Below are 23,155 nucleotides of genomic sequence, written 5' to 3'. Positions count from 1 at the left end.
GAGAGAGAGAGAGATAATTTCTCAGTATATAACTGCACGAGATATATCAGCTTTAAGGTACTCCCACGAGATATAGTCTAGAAGTGTCGTCGAGGAAGCTGGAGATGAGATACTTGGATATTTTCGTTCGTTTACCGGACAGATTACGTGCTACGTGATCCACACGGTGTCCCTGTCGTTCTCTATCGACGATCTTACTTATATGTACGTGACTATCTATTGAATGAACGAACAACCAATGTCCGAATAATATATTCCTTTACGATTGAAACGTTAAAACGCAAGAAAAGAAGTTTATTTAATCACGTATGTACACATGATGTTTCTACGATTAATATGTGAATCATGTGTCACCCACACGTATCTATTTTCAACATTGACTTATTTATAACTTTTACAACAAATATTTTCCTTTTTAATCTGTTTATCAATGGGATTAATCGTATTGAAAAAAAGATACGTGTGTGTATATAGGTACGTGGGTGTATGTGTATTAAAGGTTTCACACGTGCGTACACTTTGACTTATAAATCTTATACATGTCCTATTAAATTTGTTAATCAATTAGATTAATAGTATTGAATATTTTTCTCCCTCCTTAATATTCAAATATTCGCATAAAAATAAAATTCATAATCGAATTGTATTATTTATGATCTTACTTTATATCAAAATATACTACGCAATATTTTCATATAGTTTGTATCTAACGAATAAGATTTAAATATATGACCCCCATATAGAGAAGGAAATAGAGAGAGAAAAATTTCCATTACGTGTTTAATACGTTTCATGGTAAATATGGTTATGCGCAACATTTTTCGACATTTTTATTCATATTTTCATGCTCATATCAATTTTTAATAAAAGCAACAAATTCTAACAAGAAAAACGCGCGTGTAGCACTGATTTTAAAATATTTTCGTTCATCCTAAATACGAAAAGAAGTTGATTTACGTAGAATTATTTATGAGGCAAACGGTATAATAAAAAAGCAAATAAAATAAAAATGATATATAAAAGACCAAGTAAGTAAACTTTGACAAATCGTGACTAATTTTTCTATTAGTAAAAGAACCGTCATCGAAATAGATGGGGGACTGTCTACCGTCAGTGGTAGAAAACGTGAAAGTAATCAAGAAAACTCGCTTGATTGCGAGAAGCTGTTTTCTACGTTTATCTATCTCTATTCTATTCTTTTCTTTCTTGTTCTTTTTTCTTTCTATTTCTTTCTCTTCCTTTCTCAACACACATTTCAATGAACGATATCGATCGTTTAATACGCGTTACTACTCTCTTTGTACTTTTTCAATTTGACTTTTTCAAGACGAACGGGAGAATAATGGATAGATAAAGAGATAGATAACGATTTCGTGTGTAATTGAACAAAATGAGACAAAGAGAGAGAGTGAGAGAGAGAGAGAGAAATTGGTCCAATTAGGAGGAAGTTAATAAATCCTAAAGTAACTCAATTCACAATCCAATGAATCAATCGTAAACGTTCAGTCGTTGTTAATCGAGCTTTCTCGATTAAGCTTCAAGCTTTTCCATAAACGTAGATTAGTATGGTATTTATATTGACCACACATGTTTGTACACCTTACTATCTCTCTCTCTCTCTCTTTATCTATCTCTTTTTATCTCACTTAATCAATGAAATTCGAAGAGAATAACACGTTTACCTCATTACTTTCTCTATCCACCTATTTATTTGTTTTCTTTTTTTTTTTCTTTTGGTTGTCTTTCACCCATTCGATTAAAATCAAAGGTTATTACAATTAAAAAGGTAACGAGTATTTTGCTAGGATATTTATAAAATCTGGTTGATGTTACAATGATAATACGAGTTTATACGTATTACATATATAAAAGTTAATTGTGTGATACGTTATGAGCTTTAAAAGATAATAAATTCTAATAGAGGGTTACTTATTTATCGTTCATTTACAATCGTTCCTATGGGTGCAATGGGAATAGTGAAAGTAATGGGTGGAGTAATGAGATCTGGGAGCTTTCTGTTGTTCTACAAACTGGAATTAAAGAAATAGAAGATTTATGTATACGAAAGTATATATATATGATAATATACAATTTTTTACAATTATATTTGTGATAATGATATGAAAATTAAAGAAACAATTGAATAATAATAATTATTATTATTAATAATAAGATATTATTATTAAGATATTATTATATATATTAATATATATAATAATATAATAATAATAATATTTATATATTATTTATATATTATTATTATATATATAATAATATTTATATATATATATATAATATTATTATATAAGATGTTACTTTAACGATATATTAATAAACGTTGACATTAAATCAAACTTTTTTATTTGTATCGAATTGATTTATTTAAAAGTTCACGAATAAGGATGATAATCCTTAATGGTCCTTCTTTTATTTTTTTGTTTTGTTACAAGTATTAAAACTTCTCTCGGTGAAAATAAACTTTGAAAGTAAAGTTAACAGAAGTTAATAAAAAAACTCGCAGATACTTTTTACGGTGGGTGACGTTAAAAGATCGTTTGAGTATCGGCTTATCGGAATGAACGAGTATAACGCATGATAGAAAAAGAGAGAGAGAGAGAGAGAAAATAAGTTCTCGATTGGGCACAAATTTTCTCGATGATAGCAGATTTTCTTTCGAACGTTCGATCGATATGCTTGATGGATGGAAATAATTTATCTTTTTACGACAAACTCCTATTCCGTTATTTTCATTACAAAATCGTATGGCGCACTTTTTTCTCAAGTTTTCTTTTTTTCAATCTTACAAATCTTGATCGATTTTTTTTCTATTGAAATTATCGTACAATTAAATCTCGTGGGGAAAATGAAATATTAAAACAAATATAATTAATAAGTTATGGGTTCAATCGAAATATCTATTAGAATTTACATGAGCAAATAAAATCTTAATCGTCGCAATATAAAAAAAAGAATCAAAGAGATATAAATAAGAATAAAATGAAAATAAAAAAAGGAAAAAATAAGACAAAAGAAGAAGAAGAAGAAGAAGAAGAAAATTGTATCCAACTTTTAATTAAATCTAGCGTATGCTATAATTCGCGTGCCGAGAAAGTAACGAGCCTGAAACGTTGAAATATCTGCGAAATTTCTTCCCCTCGTCCCCCCCACCCAACAACCCTCCCACCGGCAAACACATTTTTCAAGTTAAAGAGGTGGAAAAAAAAAGGAGGGAAAAAAGATGATGCACACGATCGAAAATCGAACATTCAAATGCACCATTGTTAACAAATTTAATTACATTTGTAAATGTGTACTCTCTCTCTCTCTCTCTCTCTCTATTTATGTACAAATATATATACACCTGCCTTTCTGTTTGGAAAATTAAAAAAAACATTCCAACGATCGAGAATTGTTTTTTTTTATTTTGCTAAAACAAATGGTAAAACGGTTTTACTATTTTCACCGAGTGAGCTTGTGTTTTCCTTCTAATATAAGTGAACAACAATAGTCAATTATTCCAATAGCAATTAATATAATCTCGTCTATATCCCATACGTATATGGAAATGAACGTAATAGATACGATTCGAACGAAGAAAATTTCTTTGAAATAAACACACAAATTATCAATTGATATCAGAAACGATCTCTCGTTCGTTTGATTGCAACAATTATGTTTAACTATTTATACCTTTTCTTTCTAATTTTTATTTTTTTCAAAAACGAGTGTATCGTACTCTCGAAGGAATAAATAGAAATATTATCAAACGATAAAATTGTAGTATTTTTATTCGTTCGATAAAAACAAATATTGTGTAAATTTATTTTCTTCTTTTTCAATAATAAAAAGATTTTCAAATGTTGAAAAATATATTGTAAAGTAAAATTGAACACCACAATGCTTCGTATAATTTAATATTATCTTCTTCTTCTTCATTCTTTAGTTATTTAATATTATTTATATATTATTTATTTTATATATAATTTATATTATATATATATATATATATATATATATTATTATTTATTATAATAAATTTATTATTATTTATTATAATAAATTTATTATTATTATATTATATATATTATCTTTTATAAAAACTATCACGTATATTTTTCGATAACAAATATCCATTGTTATAATACAATATCCACGAAGAAGAGAAAACTTTTGGAAATATCCTACTAATCGAATTTTCAAACTCTTATGAAGTTACTTTAGAATAAGGAAGAATAAAAGTATAATACAAAAATCAAAAGTATAGATAGTCGCGTAGTTGTCCTGGAAACGATTTCAAGTAATTTTACTAGTAGTAGGAAAGGAAAGTCCCAAAGGAAGTAAAGAAAGGAATCAAGGAAGGCAAAGAAGAATGAGAAGAAGAAAAGGAAGAAGAAAATAAAAGAAAAGGAAAGAAAGGCAGGAAGAACGAAGTTAGTTCCTTGTGTTTCTCGGTACGTTGAGACAGGTGCATGTTATCGGTCCCCGAGAAAATGCAATTTAAATAAATAACGAAGGAAAAGGAAATGCGTACAAAAAGAAAGAAAAAAAACAAACAAACCCGAAAAAGAATGAACAAGGAAGAAGCAGGAAAATAAAATCAACTTTAATTATTTTGCTTTCTTTTATCTATTTGTGTTTTCTCTCTCTCTCTCTTTATTCTCTCTGTTTCATTCTGTGTGTCCAACTTTTCTTATTCATCGAACTGAATGAAACAAAACAAACAAACAAAAAAGAAAATTCTTTAGGCAAACTGTTGCTTGTTATTCGAACAACAACAAATACAAAAAAAAGAGAGAAAAATCGAATACAATATAACAAATAGAAAAAAGGGTGACTAAACGTTGAATTAGAAAGTACTTGCAAACAGAAGGAAGGTTAATAACACTCGACTCGGCATGCCACTCGAAATAGGGAATATCTGTCGATAGCATTCCAAAGTGAATAAGAGAGAGAGAGAGAGGGAAATATTTGACCGTATTGTGTAATTGGTGTAATATGTTCACAACTGTGACAAATTGTATTTTCTTCAATAATTAATTAATTATCAATTTTCGCTCCTTCATTAAGAAGAATGCGTTATTATTTTTAATTTGATCCAAAATTCCACCACCAAACCGACAATTTTAAATTCATCATCGAATGAAATCGAATCATACGCGTAAATATATATATTCACTTGACCTACTTAAGCAAAAACGTATCGAAAATTGAATTTGAAGAATAGATCGAAGAAAATGAAAGAAATTAATGACACACCTTGTGATAACACTTGAAAATAATACAAAAGGTATCCTTTTTTATCACGCGTGACTCAGTTAGATTATTAACACCATCGATTATTATTGTACTTTCTCTATACGTACGTACGTTCATATTATGTTTCATTGTTTTACCTATCTTCATTAGAAATTATCCAATCAAATTATCAATAAGAAATTACGCGCAAATATGGGAAGTTTGATTAAAAGTACTACGTGGGAATGATAACGAACGATGATGAACCCCCGTTTTTCATGAATATGCATCCATTCTCGGACACTTTTGTTTATAACTTTTTGTTAATTTTTCTTCTTTTCTTTCTCGCATCAGTTTTTTTCTCCGATAAACATTCCAGGGTCTTTGTATAAAATAAAATAAACAAAAAAAAAAAAAGAAAGATTGATAGTTTGCAGATAAAAACGTGTAGAAGTATATAACGTATAGGTATTGTGCATTTATGTAAACAAAAGTACACGTGTGTTAACTCATGGACCTCTCTTTGTGAAATTACAAGATGGTATAACGAGCATGGTATAAAATATCCATGGAAGTTAATTTATCCCCCTAACTCGCTAATAATACGATAATTCATTCATGTTTTTTTTCAAAATCATCAACTTTTACGGATTTCCCACTCTTTTATTTTTCATTCCTTTTTCTTTTCCCATAAGAATAAGAATAAGAAAAAAAAACGAAAATAATAAGAAGAAACATTTCAAGCTCTCGATTTAGTCTCTTTTTTATTTTCTCATTATCGTAGATTTTACGTACCGGATGCTATAAATATTTTAATTAAAATCGGAAAATTCGTTGTCGATCATAGATGACTGACACGATAACGAACGCGTTAATTATTCAATTTCACTAACCGACTAACTTGCTCGAGGAAGAATCTTATGTTTTTTTTTATTTATTTATTTATTTACTTTTCTCTGCTTTTTATTTATTTTGTTTTTCTACCAGAGGCATCGATTATTCTCGCTATTATGTTGAATTCGTAAATGTCGGAACGTTCGATATAAAAAATACTGCAAACCTTTAGGATTCTATATTCTAAACAAATACACCGTTTGTAACATCTTATCCCTTCGCTTTTATATTTTTCTAAAGAAAAGGAACAAATAAAAAAAAAAATAAAAAATAAAGAAAAATTCGGAAAAAAGATCGCTATACAATATTAATATTCAATTTATATGCAAGATACGAAGAGAGCATGTATTTTACATAGATACATACATACATATATATATATCTTCATCGAACCCATAGAAAACCATATGAAATTTTATACATTCATCTGAAGAGACTAGCATAGAATTTCATAAATATTTTCTTTTATCCGTTTCTTTTCTGATAACGTTGATGACGACAAAAGAGAAAGAAAGAGTGAGAGAGAGAGGGGGGGGAGATAAAAAGATAAAAAAAAATACGAACAATTCGCAAAAATAAATTCGCCGCGATAAATATTTGCGTTATCCCTTTTTTTATATTACTATTTTCTATTTTAGAAACGCACAAAGAACGTTCTTAAAGCTTTTCATATTAAATATTCGATTTATGGGCTGTTCCGATGGAATGATGGATGAGATATAAACACTTATCTCTCTCTTTCTTTCTTTATCTTTCGCATTCTTTTTATATGCCACCCATCCCCTCCCCATACGTGTAATAATCTTTAAAAGTTTTTCATCTCGTGACATTTTGATTTTCTCGTGATACAAAGAAGACTTTTTTCTTTCTCTCTCCTCCCCCCTCACCTCTTCCTTCGTTCCCCTAATCTTCTTTTTTATGCCTGCATAAATATAATAATTTATGAAAAAATTTTTCATCTCGCGATACTTTGATTTTAAAAAAAAAAAAGAAATATGAACAAGCAATTTTCTTTCTTACTATAATATATTCTTATTATTTTTGGTGCACTCTTTGTATATCAAAAAGCTTCTAATACAATCTTACATTATTATTTTATTTTTTCTTTTATTTGAAAAATACAACCCGTAACTCTTTACTCTCGTTTGTTCATTCGTTTATCTTTCGTGCTTCCGTAGATATAATAATCGTCTACAATTTTTAATCTAAAATCTAAATTTATTTTTCTAAATACAAACACCTATCTCTCTTTCTCTTTCTTTCTTATCTTTGTATGCTCTTATAAGTATAATAATCTTTCTAAAATGTTTACATATTTAAAAACATTTCGATTCTAACTTCTCACGTTTGTTTCACCGATTCTACGTTGCATGAAAGTATAATGCATGTTACGGATACTTTGATTTTATAAAAAAAAAAAGAAATATGAACAAGCAATTTTCTTTCTTATTATAATATATTCTTATTATTTTTGGTGCACTCTTTGTATATCAAAAAGCTTCCAATACAATCTTACATTATTATTTTCTTTTTTCTTTTATTTGAAAAATATAACCCGTAACTCTTTACTCTCGTTTGTTCATTCGTTTATCTTTCGTGCTTCCATAGAAATAATAATCGTCTACAATTTTTAATCTAAAATCTAAATTTATTTTTCTAGATACAAACACCTATCTCTCTTTCTTTCTTATCTTTGTATGCTCTTATAAGTATAATAATCTTTCTAAAATGTTTACCTATTTAAAAACATTTCGATTCGAACTTCTCACGTTTGTTTCACCGATTCTACGTTGCATGAAAGTATAATGCATGTTACGGATACTTTGATTTTATAAAAAAAAAAAAAGAAATATGAACAAGCAATTTTCTTTCTTATTATAATATATTCTTATTATTTTTGGTGCACTCTTTGTATATCAAAAAGCTTCCAATATACAATCTTACATTATTATTTTCTTTTTTCTTTTATTTGAAAAATACAACCCGTAACTCTTTACTCTCGTTTGTTCATTCGTTTATCTTTCGTGCTTCCGTAGATATAATAATCGTCTACAATTTTTAATCTAAAATCTAAATTTATTTTTCTAGATACAAACACCTGTCTCTCTTTCTCTTTCTTATCTTTGTATGCTCTTATAAGTATAATAATCTTTCTAAAATGTTTACCTATTTAAAAACATTTCGATTCGAACTTCTCACGTTTGTATCACCGATTCTACGTTGCATGAAAGTATAATGCATGTTACGATTCGATAATAGGTATCGACAGATGTATCTATCCCTAAGTGCTGAAACGTTCGTTTCTTTTCTCTCTTTGTTTCATTTCTTCTTTCTTTCATACTTCGTAAAATAAGCAAACGATTATAACTTTTGAAAACGATGAAGGCTTTACTAACGGCTGCTGGATAAAACGATCGATCGAGCTAGGGCATTAACGAGTCTCACATCTCCAAACTCATCTCCCATTGTTTTCGATACGATGTTTTAACCTACCACCCCGTTTTCTTCTACCCTTTTATCCTTTCGCATCTTTTCGTTTTATTCCCATTTCAGTTCCTACTCTTTTTTCCGTTCTCGCTCTCTTCCATTTCTCTTTTTTTTTTCTTTTTTTAATTTTTCATACATCACGATCGAGCATAGATACGATAAAAATGTTTTTCAATCGTCACACTTTCTTTCCGTCTCTCTCTCTCTTTATGTAAATATTTTTTCAGTCGTACGAAGCAAGTAGATTTTTTTTTCCAAAGAAAAATGCATTTAACACGTTGTAATCTTTTTTTTTGTTTTCCACGCGTACAAAGAATTCCCATGTATCCGTGGTGAAAAATGAAAATATATTAAAGAAAAGAGGTAAGAATTGGGAAGAAAGAAATTCGGTAACGTAAAATGAGATGAAAGAATAAGCAACAAAGCGTAAATCGGATCTGCGAGAAAAGAAACGACAAAAGGAAAGAAAACATTGAATTAAAGTAAATAATAAAAGTGAAAGAAAGAAAGAAAGAAAGAAAGAGAGAGAGAGGTAGAAAATTGCAAATATTGACCCTTCGTGGAATGCTAGGTAGATTAATTTGATGCAGAACGTTGCTTTTATTATTTATACGTGCACGATATTAAGCGCAAGCAATGCATTCGACTTTAATAAATTGCATTCAGTGGCAATATGCAGAGACCACTGTATTATCGACTACTACTCGACCGTGATAAAAGGATTATATAACAGAGACGGTATTCGTGAGAAATTAAAAAACAATTTAAAAAAAAAAAAAAAAAAGTATATAAAGATAAATAATAGACGGGAAACAAAAGGATGATCGAATACAAAAGAAAATGACGCGAATGAATTCGACGCAACAAAATCCTCTTCTCGATCGTTATCCCCCTCAAACCCCCCTCCTCCTCCTCCTCCTCTCACCTCAAATTATTCGCTAACAATGCGTATGAAATAAATTAACTCGTTAAAACTCCCTTTTTTAATATTAAATACTTTAACGCGTATTCTTGAATCAACTTCGAATATACGGGCGTAAATAAATAACGAAACTATGCAAATAAACCAATTCAAATGTAAATTAAAAAAACTAAATTAGATAATTAAAATTTGTTCGTCGTTCGCATTAATTACAATGTGTGAAAATAATAAATTATTTATACTTTTATACGAAGTAAAATTTTGAAAACGTGACCGAACAGATAACGAAATACCAACTTTGCATCTGAAACTACCTGATAATAAATATCACCCTATTTAACTCACATCTGTCTTCTTCGAAATTCCCAATAAGAAAAATATTAAAATATTTCAGAAAAAATTATTAGAAAAAAAAACAAGAACCTTCACGTGTTCGTGATATCGGTCCGAACCGTAAATCGAATTTCGCATTCAACGTATTCGCATAATGATTCTTTCGTAAAATCCTATTAATCATCCCGAAGAAAACGATAGGAAGAGACCAGTATATATATATACATACATATGTACTCACAGGGATGCACCCATACGTAGAAAAAAAATCGTGTTCTTAATCGTTCCCCTATACTACTCTTTCCTTCCTTCCTTTCTTCCTTCATATTTTTTTTTTTTGGGAGGGAAGTTTTTTCTTCTTTTTTTTCCCATGTATTCGCTGAATAATTCACACAAGAAGTTTGTAGAAAAGTGGAGATAAACCGCGTAGAACGTATCAACGATCATCTAGATACTCTTTTTCATTCCTTTCTGCACATATGCGCATATTCGATATCGAACGGGAATAATAGGTCATCTATTCCTTTACAGATAGAGGATGAACTTCTATATTTCTTTCTTTTTCTATCTCTAATACACATTTTTGTCATTCCTTTTCTATCTCTCTCTCTCTATCTTTTTCTTCCTCTCTCTCTTAATCCTATCTTTCTAGCTCGTCCCACTTTAATCGTTTAAAAGCGAGAACAAGCTGCAAACTATTAATTAACCGAGAGTTACACGTTGCTTTCGTCGTCTTTCATGCATCCGGGAAGAGAAAACAAATATATATGTATGTATCTACTAGAAACTAGATGGTTAAACGTTACAAATGCCGAGATATATCGTCGATCGATGAACGAATAAAAATAAAATTGATAAAAAGAAAAGAAGAAAAAGAAGAAGAAGAAGAAACAAAGGGGGAAAAAAAGAAATCTTAAAAATCGATCCGTGTTAAAACATACGATCCCAATGAACGTACTATAGTTTACCGTCGTTCGGACCCTCCCCTCTAACCCCCGGTTAATTGATAACCAACAGGTGTTTTCGTATGGCACATAAATGCATAGATCATCATCGCACGAGATCCAATTTGTATTTTTTTCTTTCGACAAATTTTTATTCGTACTTCACGTTTATTTTTTTTCTTCTTATTTTTATAGATATCTTTTATTTAAAAAAAAAAAAAAGAAGAAGAAGAAACTAACTAAAAAAGAAAATCTCTATCACGTTTCACCGTCCAGATGAAGGGTAGGTAATTTTTTTTTTTTTTTACGTATATATATATTTAAAAGCGATCATTTCTTTTTTTTTTTTTTTTAACATCTTATCGAACGACCAAACATTTTTGGAAATCTTGTTTTAGTCTTATCTCGACTCACCCTTTATCGGCTTAGGAAGTTATCACGTGCAAGAAATAGGATCTTCCTCTTCCCCCCTTAGTCTTCGAACAGGAACCAACCAAAGTAACTTGTCAGGATATATCAGCAGAAACAAAGTCCACAATCCTCTTAAGCAAAAATCGATATACGATCCTTCTTCTTCCTTTTCCTTCCTTTCGGATCTTGTAAAAAGGTTATTCTTCTTTAATTACAGTTTTGTATCGTCACGTAATATCACCAACAACAACAACAACAAAAAAAACAAAAACAAAAAGAAATTTATCACAATCGTCAATAGTCACTTAAATAATATTAATAAAAAATAAAAACATCATCGGAGAAATGAAATCTTCGAAATAATACGAGATCCTTTACGCGTGTTTGCGCGCACACGAGTCCATCGAACTTTGTCGGACAAAGCAGCAAACACCCCGGCTATGAATTTAATATACCTTTAAAACAAAGCATCGGAGTTGCTTTATAGTTTACGATTGTCCTTTGCCGCGTACCGGTTTCCTTCGCAACGTGGAAAACCGATCCTTCAGGTGAACACCAACCAAGAGACACGCATGAAACCGGCTCACAATTCCTCTCTATCCATCAATCCATCCATCTATCCATGTATCTATCAATACTGAGAAGCATACGGTTCAAAGGAAATCCTTTAGAAGGATCTCACTTAACAATCCATAGGATCAACCCGATATGTAGTAACATAAAAAAGTAATTATCATTTCAAATAAACATATACTATCAATTTATAATCCAATCTTATTAAATAAATTTTGAAAAAAAAAAAAAAGGAAAAATACGAAAAGGAGAATGGGGAAGGAAAAAAATTAAAAATTAATTAATAATAAATATGAACATTTTGGAAAGATAATCTCGACGAGGACGATATGAAATTTGTTGAAATCCTTGAAAAAATCGGTAACCCTTTTAAACCCCTTCCTCGTTTCCTATCAAAAGAATAAAAGTTTGTATATCCCCCTCTTCTTATTTTTTTTGCTTCTCACTCACACGACGAACCAATGGATAGATAGCTAACTCTCTCTCTCTCTCTCTTTTATTCGTCCTGTTGCTCTCCAGCAACGTACCTCCTGTCAGAAAGCACACGAACGAACGAACGAACGAACGAACGCGAACGAACGAACGAACGAATGCACGCACGCACGCACGCGCGCGCGCGCGCGCTACCGACCGGGTGGTTTGGGGGTGGTGAGTGGGGAATTGGGGGGGTGGTTCGGTAGGTCGTAGGGTTGGTTGGACTTACATTAGGTGAACGATGAGAGAGAAGGAACAGCGCTAACCCCCCCGCCACCCTCAGTGAGAATATTCCACTCGCGCGTATCGTAATGCAACGCGGAAGAAATTTGAACGCGTTGCAACTGTCTCAGCCGTTCTCTTGTATACGCTTTGACGTTCGTCGCACGACTAAACTCAACTAACTTGGGGTTCTTGCCGTTGACCCGGAGCCGGTTTACAGTGCATGCGCCGTGCCGCCAAATTACTGCCCTATCCGGAAAACCGAACGACGTATGACGCAACGTTCTCGTAACGCCCTATCCTCTACCATCCTCCTACTATTCTTCTCTTTTTCTTTTTACTAGAATACTACGAGTACTATATACACTATACTGTACTATATTATGCTTCTACTACTTACTTTAAATTTCTTCTTTTATTACTACTATACTTCTACTATCACCACTTCTTCTTCTTCTTACATTTTTCTCATCTTTTCTTATCTAGTTCTTTTTTCGAGTACCTGAGTTAGTATCTAAAGAAGTTATCTTTTTTATTTGGATCTCGAAGTCTTCGGAGAATTTTCATTTTTAGATATTACGGGATATAAGGATTTTTCTTTTCTTCATTTTTTTTTTTTCTTTTTTCTTCTTTTTATTCAGAGAGTTTCGCAGATTGGATTTGGTGGGAGTTCTTGAAAGGAGGGAGAGGAAGCGAGTTCTAGAAATGAAATCCTATGGAGTAGCAACAGGTAATATTGGTTTTAAAGAACATTAGGATCTAATTTTTTGGATATTATTATAATATTATATCTTCAATAATTAAAAACCTATTATACTAATACTTTCATTTCTTATTTCCTTTCTTTTAAGTATTCATTAAATATAAAATACTATCGAGTATCAACAGGTAATATCTATCGATTCTTAATTAAAAATTCTGAATATCTTGAAAAACAATAAAAAAAAAAAAAAAAAAAATAATGATAGCGATTTTTCAACAATAAGATTAACTCAAATTATTTCACTAGTTTTTAATAAAACGTTTCCTTTATACACTTTTAAGACGATAAACGTTGTTTATGGAGAGTTCACGTAACCCATACGATGCTGACATAAGAGGTGTCTGACGTTTACAATCTCAATTACCATCGTGGTATCGTCGTTGCTATAACACAATATTTTGACAAGTACTGTATAAGGTACGTTACCACAATGTCTACCAAATTGTACTATAACTGTTCTTAACTCTGTTTGTTCTGTTCCTCCTAAAATGATTCGTACAACAAACTGAGAATGATAACTTTATTAACGAAAGAAAAAGAGCAAGCAAACAAAGAAACAAACAAACGAACTAATCTAAGAACCAACGAAAAAATAAAGATAATTTATAACAATTCTACAATTAATTAGTAGGACGAAGATAGAAAATATGTAATAGAGAATGCACGTGCAATTAACGTCCTAAAGTTACTATTTATTATTATTACGATTTACCATCTACGATTTCGAGAGTTTTCATCAGGTATCTCATACATGCAAAGTTAAAGGAGAAAACTATCTGAACGTTCCAAATGCACAAGTTTACTGTATATATATATATATACATAAGCCTATATATTTCGCTTAATTACCATTCACGTTAAACACAGATCCACGATATAATAATACTCTAGACTATACTGGCGTTTACAACCGGCCTGTATGTAATGCCTACCTTAAATCTAAAGCTTCCCCTATGGATCAGTATTTACTTCGAAATAAATAGCATGCATTAATCATGATTAAGTGCGATACAACCAAATAGAAAATTAATCATACAAAATTTATCATTTATACGCTATTATTTAGATTCTCTCGGTCCGACGATAAAGATTGAAGGAAAGAAAAACGAGAAATGAAACGTAAAATAAAAAATAAAAAAAATATAGAAAAAGTAATAATCCAGAAACATTGTAAAAAAAACTTCTTTTTTTTTTACACCGTTTTATTTGTATCTCTAGCAAAGCCGGTGTCGCGAATAGAAATATAAAAAATTGTTAACGACGATTTAATAATTATACGTATACTATAAATAATTCCCATGTGGAAAAGATAGAACGGATGTTCGATTCTCGCATTGGTATCTATGTGAATGAAATTCCGAAATTGTGTGGAATAGATACCGAACACGATAGCCGGAAGAGCTATCCGCATACATACTGGGTAAACCGGCCGCCATTGTTGCGTGATTGTACACATTACATTAATCGTATACCAATCACAGGAAATATCTGTTGATCGATATGATCGATCACGATTAAATCCAATAATATTCGGTTTGCTTATAATTTCATTTAGAATATTACATATATTATATATACACCTATACACACACGTACATACTCATACAACAACTCTTTAACAACTCTTCGAATCTATCTTGTAAAAAGATAATCTTGTATACCTATAATAATCCTTTATTCTATCGTTTAAAAAGATAATTAACGAAAATACAATTGTGGAGTCGAAAATGGGTTCTCGAAAATTTTAAAACAACGTATCACTTTTGTACGTGATCCGCGTTTGATTCGATATTAAATGGTGGTGCATTTTTCATATGTTTTATGCAATTAGGTATACGTAATTTCAATCTTCCTCTCTCTCTCTCTCTCCATCTCTCTCTCCTTCAATCCCAATATCCACTAATTTTTAATTTCATACGCTTTTATTTTTCGTTATACTTTAATTAAGTCCAATAAAAAACGTATTACCTTTTTTCCTATCTCTATCTCTCTATCTCTCTCTACCATTTTTCTATTGTATATTTTTTTCATTTTTATTATATAATAGAATGCTTTGAAATTTCTATCCGTTTCTACTAATTTTTCATTTCACATACCTCTAACATTTTTTTAATAATTTTGCATTTGAAAAACAACGAACTCTAATATTAATTTCCAAATTTATTCTCTTTCCATTTTTAATACACTTTGTTGTAAGTGCATAAAATTTTCTTTATTTATCACTCGTTCTATCTCTCTTTCTCTTTCTCTCTTTCTATCTATCTATCTCTAGCACTACTTTTTCCTTTTATCGCGTGAAATAACGGAGACGTGTCTATCCTATATCAAACGTCAGCACGATCATCGTCTTTGGCTTCTTCTTGGAGAACGATCAGCGTCGAATCTTATAAAAACCCTATCTGTTTGGCGTCGGTTCAATATTTCTCTCATTTTATATATATATATATATTTTTCAAGCTTGTCTCCTCTCTTGCTATTATTCTCCTTCTGGAAAAGACAACCATCCCGATTGTGTGTTCCTCCTTGCCATCGACCAAAATTAAAATAAAATATTATCCGTTCTCTCTAACGAAATTTTATTATTCTTTAACAAATATACTTAATACGGGATTATGGCTAAAGTAATTATAAGGGTTTTTTGTTTTTCTATTAAAATTTTCGATCTTCAATAATCCCCTATTTCTTAATTTTCTCTATACACTATATAAACACTTTCCTGTTTTTTTTTTGTATTTATTTTTAAAAAATACTACATATATATAATACGTAAATACTATGGCAAATAATCCGCTTTTCTCAAATGTTACGCGCGGAATTCGGAGCAACAAGTGCCGTTGAAATTCTTGGCTTAAATTTTTGCATATAAATTCTTGAAAAAAAAAAATAAAATAAAATAAAATAAAATAAAATAAACACGAAAAAAATAATAAAATTAATCCTCGTAATAAATTGTTACATTATTATTCTAACGATAAATTTCCAAAATTTATCGTATTATTCTATTAAGTAAATATTATTATAAAGATATTAAATAAATTTCTCGTATATAATTGTAATAATTAATTATAACGAAATTATAAACGAACAACACGTCCTACTGAGATTATAAATTAGGTAATTAAATCGACGATATATTTCAGTCGCAAAACTATCTCCCTCTGTAAATTACGATGCTAATGTCACAAAATCTGCCATACTGCGATGTATTATAAAAAAAGAGTTAACGTGCTAACGATCGTAGATTTAACCTGGCAAAATGTTTTGCTCAAATATTGAAATAATTATTAACGCTTTTTCTTCGATCTATGTTGAAGATATCAAATATTATTATTAAATAAATAAATATATAAATAATAATAAATATCCTATCTTTAATTATTAATCCTTTTACAATTTTAAATGTAACTTTAAAATAACGAAAAATTCATCAATTTAGAAAAACATATTTAATTAATTAATATCCTAAAATTTAATATACTTTTGATACTAATAAAAATAATATCGTACATTTGATACTGCATACATTTTGTCGTAAAAAAAAAAAAACGATTAACAAAAATTGATTTATATAGAGGATAATTAATTAAATAAATAAATAAAAAATAATAGTACTAAATATATCAAATATCTTTCACTCGAAAGAATTGTTTTCTTTCACAATAAAACAGTTACTTTTAAAACAAGTAAATCCTACCGTATCTTTCGTTTGCCGTCTGACCATAACTTTACTTTTTCCACTACGTGAATTCTCTCATATTAAAGACAAATATTGACGAACCTTGGAAACTGTGTGCACCACTGTTGAAGCTTCAAGATTCTACTCTGCAACACTATTTTTTGTATGCACACAATAACCTGTGCCTATGCACAGGTATACACACATATAAATAAAGATTCATCTCGCCTCTGTTTTCTTTCTTTCTTTTTTTTTTATTAACTTCGAAAACACACGCTATGACATTTTTATTTTTCATTTTAAAACAATCTTCTCAACGTAAAAAATGAATTAATAAATTTCTAACGTTCGTACGCCTAATTTTGTACGCTAAATTGTCATTCGCGCGAAAAAACATTTCAACTGTTTTCTTTTAACTATATAAATTTTGTCCTAAACAATAATCGTACGAATTAAAATAAATCAGAAAGAAAAAAAAAAAACAGAAAATCAAATATTGGCTTAGCATAGATAACAAAGAATATTTTTCTTCCCGTCTATAGAAATGCAAATAATACTTCATTGATTGTATACTCCAATTTTGCCATATTCACTTGAACAATTTATTTTTTTCTTCTCGTTAATAAGTTTTCTTCATTAGTACGACGGACACACGTACGCGTACAAAAATTAAATATTGACAAGCGGATAACAAAAAAAAACAGGAAAAACAAATATAAATAATTATTAATTAATTTTATATATATCAAAAGAGAGAGATGGAATATATCGTGTACCATAATTCGTTAAATTTTCAATAGCAGATCAAAAAATCCCGATGAAAAGTATAATATCGTGTTAGGATATTTCAGACGTGCAAAAAGCTTAAAGCTCGGCAATCGATTGAGCTAGAAATGAAATTATAAAGTTATATTTCAGTACTCACACCGGGAGCTTACCCCGAAGGCTTCGTTTCTTCGACGTCCAAAGCCTCTTGTGGTATGTCTTCCCAGTTGAAATAACTTTTCTGAATCCTTCGTAGAAGAAGAGAAAAAGAAAAGAGAAAGAGAGAGGGTGACAGAAACGTGATAGTTCTCTAAAAACTTTTCTTCGATTTCTTCCCACGTATTTTTCTTATTTTTTTACACTCATATATATACAACACATAAATATATGTATATATATATAATATTGTATAAAATAACAGCTGAGTGTTTCCTAGAAAATTCGAAACACTGCAATATATTTTTTATTTTTCACGATCAAAACAAAAATAAAATTCTATACACAATACATATAAATATATATATGTGTGTATAAAATAGCAGCTGAATTTCTTGGATACAATTCGAAACTCTACACAATATCTTATATTATTCTTTTTATATATTCTATGATCAAAACAAAAAATTTATATACTATGTATAATAAAACTGGCAACTAAGTTTCCTAGAAAATTCGAAATCTACCCGATATCTTCTTTATTATATGCAATAAAAAGACAAATTTATACGTTCCCCGGTATAACACAGGTAAAACGTGACAAACTTTACCTGAGAAAACTTTCGTGCTACAAAATAACGTCTTGATTTTTTTTTTTTCGTTATTGATATCAAAAATTATATATCATCGAAAAAATACCATAAACGAATAACTTTTGAGTCTACAAAATTTCTTCCTTTCAGATTGCATGTGGATCGTTTATTTCGAAAGTAATGCAAATCCATTTTCTATTGTTACGCAGACAATTAAAGGTTTACGTATTTGTATATTGTTTCACAAAAATATAACAACAATGGATGAACAAATAAAAATGAAAGAAATCTTTTAATATATCATTTCAATCATGCGAAATTAACAATGGTGACACACATTCTACGACCACAAGTGTCCGTCAAGATTAACAGGAAATTCTATCGACTAACGTTGTACGATCAATGAAACGAGATCGTTCCAGTTAAAGAGAGAGAGAGAGAGAGAGAGAGAGAGAGAAATATCTAAATCGGAAACTGAGGTAGACACGTGATAATCGCTCTACGAATTTCGTTGAAAGTTTCTCTATCCGCATCTATTTCTCTCTCTCTCTCTCTTTCTTGACAATCTGAAGATTCAAATTTATCTTTACAATGTCCAGCGATAGAAACTTGTCCTTTAGAAATCCTAGATGTAACTTCTCCCGTTGTTAGGATTTGCTTTAAACTTTTCGAATCAAACCAATATCTCTATCTCTATCTATCACTCTCTCTCTTTTTTTCTATAATAATTTCAATAAACAATATACCCGTATCTCGAAACAAAATATATCGAAATCGAATACCATTGCAAACGAATACACATTCAATGTTTCACGTTTTGAAAATAAATATCTCTATCTCTACTTTTTACAAAATTATCTTTAAATAACAGTTAATTGGGTTATCGAGATGATATAAGATAATAAAATAAATTTTCCGTTAGATAACATTTTGTCTATCGTGATTAATGGTATCTGCAAACTTTTTTATGTTACATTATCGAACGATATTTCTTTTTTTTTCTCTTTCTAATTTTCTCAACGATTGACCGATATTAGAAAAACAAAAAATAGAAAAAAAAGATTCATCTTAATTAAATAAGATCGAATAGATATTCTTCCAACGAATAATTTTCACCTTATTAGTAATTAAAAAAAGTGTCACGAAATAATATCATGAATAATGAAATAATTAAAAAAAGAAAAAGAAGTTTGGTAGGGGGGATTAAATCTAGCCGATATAGGTAAACCCAGGTGTTAGTTTATTCTTACAAAGTCGTAGATTCGTTTACGTAGCTCGCGAAGAAAACTTCATTTACTAAGGGAAAACCGAGGCACGATTATTTTGCACGATTGCAACGTCCATGGCATAAATTATTCGTCGAAGGAGTTATCGGTCCTCCATCTCACTCTATTCGCTACCTATATAATCCTAACTATTTCTACGTACTTCTTTTTGAAATCAATATCACAACGATAATTATCTTGAAACCATTCCGATGTCCGTTCAAACAAAAATATTGTATATACAAAAATTAAATAAATTATTTACGTATGTATGCGTGTGCGCGTGCATGCGTGTATACCAATAATTATAAATTAAAAAGAAAAAACATTTTATTATGAGAATGAAACGTAAAATAAAATAAAATAAAATTAATATTATTAATACAAATAATCATCAGCCAATATCAAATAATATTATATATAACTCAATGTAACATTAAAATATAAATATAATTGTTATCTAACGACTATTTTATATTCTGACTTATGATTTATCTTCTTGGATATTATTAACGTCCATAACCCCGACGACAATGACGAAAATATATATTCACATCGAAATCGCGTCGCAACTTTGTTAAAGGGGTTAAGGATGCACTTGACAAATGATCGATAAAAGCGTGCGAAAGTGTAGTATAGTAATAGTAACAGTAGTTAGGTATATCGTAACTGAATGGGGAATCTACCGAGTTTACGAACTTATATACTTGTACTTCGTAAAAGCTAATGCTCGTAGACAAAACGAAATACGAGAGATAACGATGAGCAGTATAACAACAAATGATCTATTTTAGATCTTCGATCATCGCATTTTTATCGAAGATAAAAATACAAAATCAATGTGTACGTAATACTGTGTTCATTATAAATTCGTGCTTTTGTTTTAATTAATTATTATGAATGAGCAATGCAAACATAAAATTCGTGTAATAATTGTTGCATTAAGAATTGAAGAGAATGATAATTAATGAAAATGTTTATCGTTGATATGCATTTTAAAAATTACATATTATTAATTAAAGAAAAATTTATAGAACAAAGATAAAAACAATTATCACGCGATAATTTGATTATTTTTTTTTTTTGATAAAATTCGCATTGTTGCGTTAAGGATTGAAGAATGATCGTTGACGATAATTAATGAAGATGTCTATCGTTGGTAAAGCCGTCACGCAATGTTTTTCGTCACGCAACGATCGACTAGATTCTCATCTTCTCGAGTTAAATTAAAGCTGGTAAGTTAAAACTAACCTAAGATCGATTTCCAAAGTACCGCACCGAAGCGTATCGAATACGAGCGAGTCCTTTGTAATTATCTTATCGAAAGGACTTACTGTTTATCGAGATTGCTTCACCCCCACCCACCCTTTATTGATGCATAGTATAGGAAGTGAGCAATGTGTTATAGAAGACTATGCAGCCAAGTCAAGATGCTCTTCGATATTCTGGAAATGCAACGAACGTTGCGTTGTTCTATATCAAAGGAGAGAAAGGCTTTCATTATCTTAGCTCTTTGTTGTTATCCTCAAATTCCTCCCTTCTAATTTCTAACTGGAAATTATATACCCCCATTTTTTTCTTTTCGACAAAGTAACAAGAAAAACCGTACTTATAAATTAAATTGCGATTAATCGAATTTTGTCTTTTTTCCTCTTTTTTTCTATTTTTTTGTTTTTTTTTTTTTCTTAAAATCATATCAACGGTAAAAGGTAAAAAAAATAATATTAACGCAAAACAAGGCTTTAAATGTAAGAGAGATATTACGCGAAGAAAATAATAGTAATGGATATTTATTACGTTAGAAAGTCCACGAGTAGTATAGATGGGATATACACTCGCTAAAAAACACAAAAGACATTGCAAAGAGGAAAGAGAACAAAAAATAATATGATGAGAAGAGAGAGAGAGAGAGAGTTTGGTAAACAAAGAGAAAGAAAACTAAGACGAATCGCGAAGGGGAATGGTCTAGGTCAAGGAAAACAAACACGAAGAGTGACAGTGTTGGAGAAAGTAAGTACAGGAAAGAGATAAAGAAAAAGAAAACGAGAGAAAGAAAAATATGCAACTAATGAAGAAAAAAGAAACTTGGAATTTAGCCAATTCGATTAATTTAACATTGTTGAACACCGAATGAGAATAGTATTAATATCAAGATTTTTTAAATCGTTAAGCTATTTTAACTATACTTCCAATCGTTGTATAAAAAAAAATATAAGAATAAGTTATTTTCCAAAAATTCAAACAGCAAACGCATTTCCGTGAAATAATACACGATAAATAAATAAAATAGAAAGAATGAGAAATTGTTAATAAATAAGAAACAAAGTTTTATTTTTTAATAATAATATGTCTAGTTAATATGTCTAGTTTTTTTTTTTTTTTTTTTTTTTTTTTTAATATTTCCGCAAAATATTTTTAAATGACAATTAACTATCAATTTGTAGACGATGTTATTACGGTCGACAAAAAAGAAAATAATAAAAAATAGACACGAACCACTTTAAAAATAAAAACGACATATATATAATATATAATAATATAATATAATAGTTATTCTCAAAAAGAACGAAGGTAGATAAACGCCGACAACGACGAGGATTTATTCGTACGGTCTTTCTCGTACTTCGTCTCATTAACTCGAGAGCAGTTTTTCCTGATTGCCGACACCAATTCGCTATCGCAAAACCAACCCACCCATCCACCAACCCAGCAGCACCAGAAGCAGCTGCACCGGCAACAACACTAACAGTAACACAGCAGAGTTGGTAACCAAGCTCACAATTTTCCAACGATAAACGTGGTGTGAGTAAAAATGAGAGACAGAATGGGAGGGAGAGAAAAAGAGAGAGAGAAAGAGAAAAGAGAAAGAGAAAAGAGAGAGAAGAGAGAGAGAGAGAGAAGAGAGAGAGAGAGAGAAGAGAGACAGAGAGAGAAGAGAGAGAAAGAGAGAGAGAGAAGAAGAGAGAGAAAAAAAAGAAGAGAGAGAGAGAGAGAGAGAGAGAGAGAAGAGAGAGAGAGAGAGAGAAACGAGATTTAAATCCAACTCTCTCTCTCTCCTTTCTCTCTCTCTCTTTCTCTCTCTCTCATTCTCTCTCTTACCTTATTTATCTATCTATCTATCTATCTATGTATCTATCTATCTATCTATCTATGTATCTATCTATATATCTGTCCTTCTCTCTCTTTCGTTAGTGGGAGAACGTCAGTTCTTAACTCGGTTTCTATTCCCAGTTTATTCCAATTTATTTTCCGGGCAAGACAATCGAATCAGAGGGAATAATTAGCAAAGTGGAGAAACTCTTCGGAGCGCGAATTTCGCGTCGTCGTCGTCGTCGTCGTCGTCGTTGCAATTCGTTCGGTCCCTCGCAATTTCTCGCGACGACTTAAACGCAAAATTGCACGACGACGTTAGTCTATCCACTTGGCAAAGATTAATGTAGAG

At 30.2% G+C, this 23,155-nt stretch overlaps 1 protein-coding gene and 1 long non-coding RNA gene across 9 annotated transcripts in view; both read right to left on the bottom strand.

Moving 5' to 3' along the window:
• Window positions 1–12,651, bottom strand: part of LOC122523004 (5-hydroxytryptamine receptor 1) — a 99,596-nt gene extending 86,945 nt beyond the window's left edge. Inside the window, exons 1-3 of one of the 8 annotated variants that reach the window (XM_043644510.1) lie at window positions 12,098–12,651; window positions 11,682–11,863; window positions 11,230–11,431 (exon numbers count right to left, since the gene is read on the bottom strand). The gene's annotated coding sequence lies outside the window, so the exon portion shown is untranslated. Of the gene's footprint in view, window positions 1–11,229; window positions 11,864–12,097 lie in introns of all 8 variants that reach the window. The other 7 variants (XM_043644507.1, XM_043644506.1, XM_043644511.1 and 4 more) reach the window with 7 other exon arrangements.
• A 306-nt stretch (window positions 12,652–12,957) lies between these two features.
• On the bottom strand, window positions 12,958–22,465 carry LOC122523047. The gene is made up of 2 exons (XR_006305234.1): window positions 22,337–22,465; window positions 12,958–13,009 (listed from the first exon to the last, which is right to left on the bottom strand). It is a non-coding gene; the product is annotated as an uncharacterized LOC122523047 (long non-coding RNA).
• Window positions 22,466–23,155: the final 690 nt, after the last annotated feature.

The sequence above is a fragment of the Polistes fuscatus genome, unplaced genomic scaffold (assembly GCF_010416935.1).
Source record: "Polistes fuscatus isolate 324 unplaced genomic scaffold, CU_Pfus_HIC Scaffold6, whole genome shotgun sequence".
Lineage (NCBI taxonomy): Eukaryota > Metazoa > Arthropoda > Insecta > Hymenoptera > Vespidae > Polistes > Polistes fuscatus.
The sequence above is the reverse complement of the archived record's forward strand: the minus strand, read 5'-3'. Positions and strand labels throughout refer to the sequence as shown.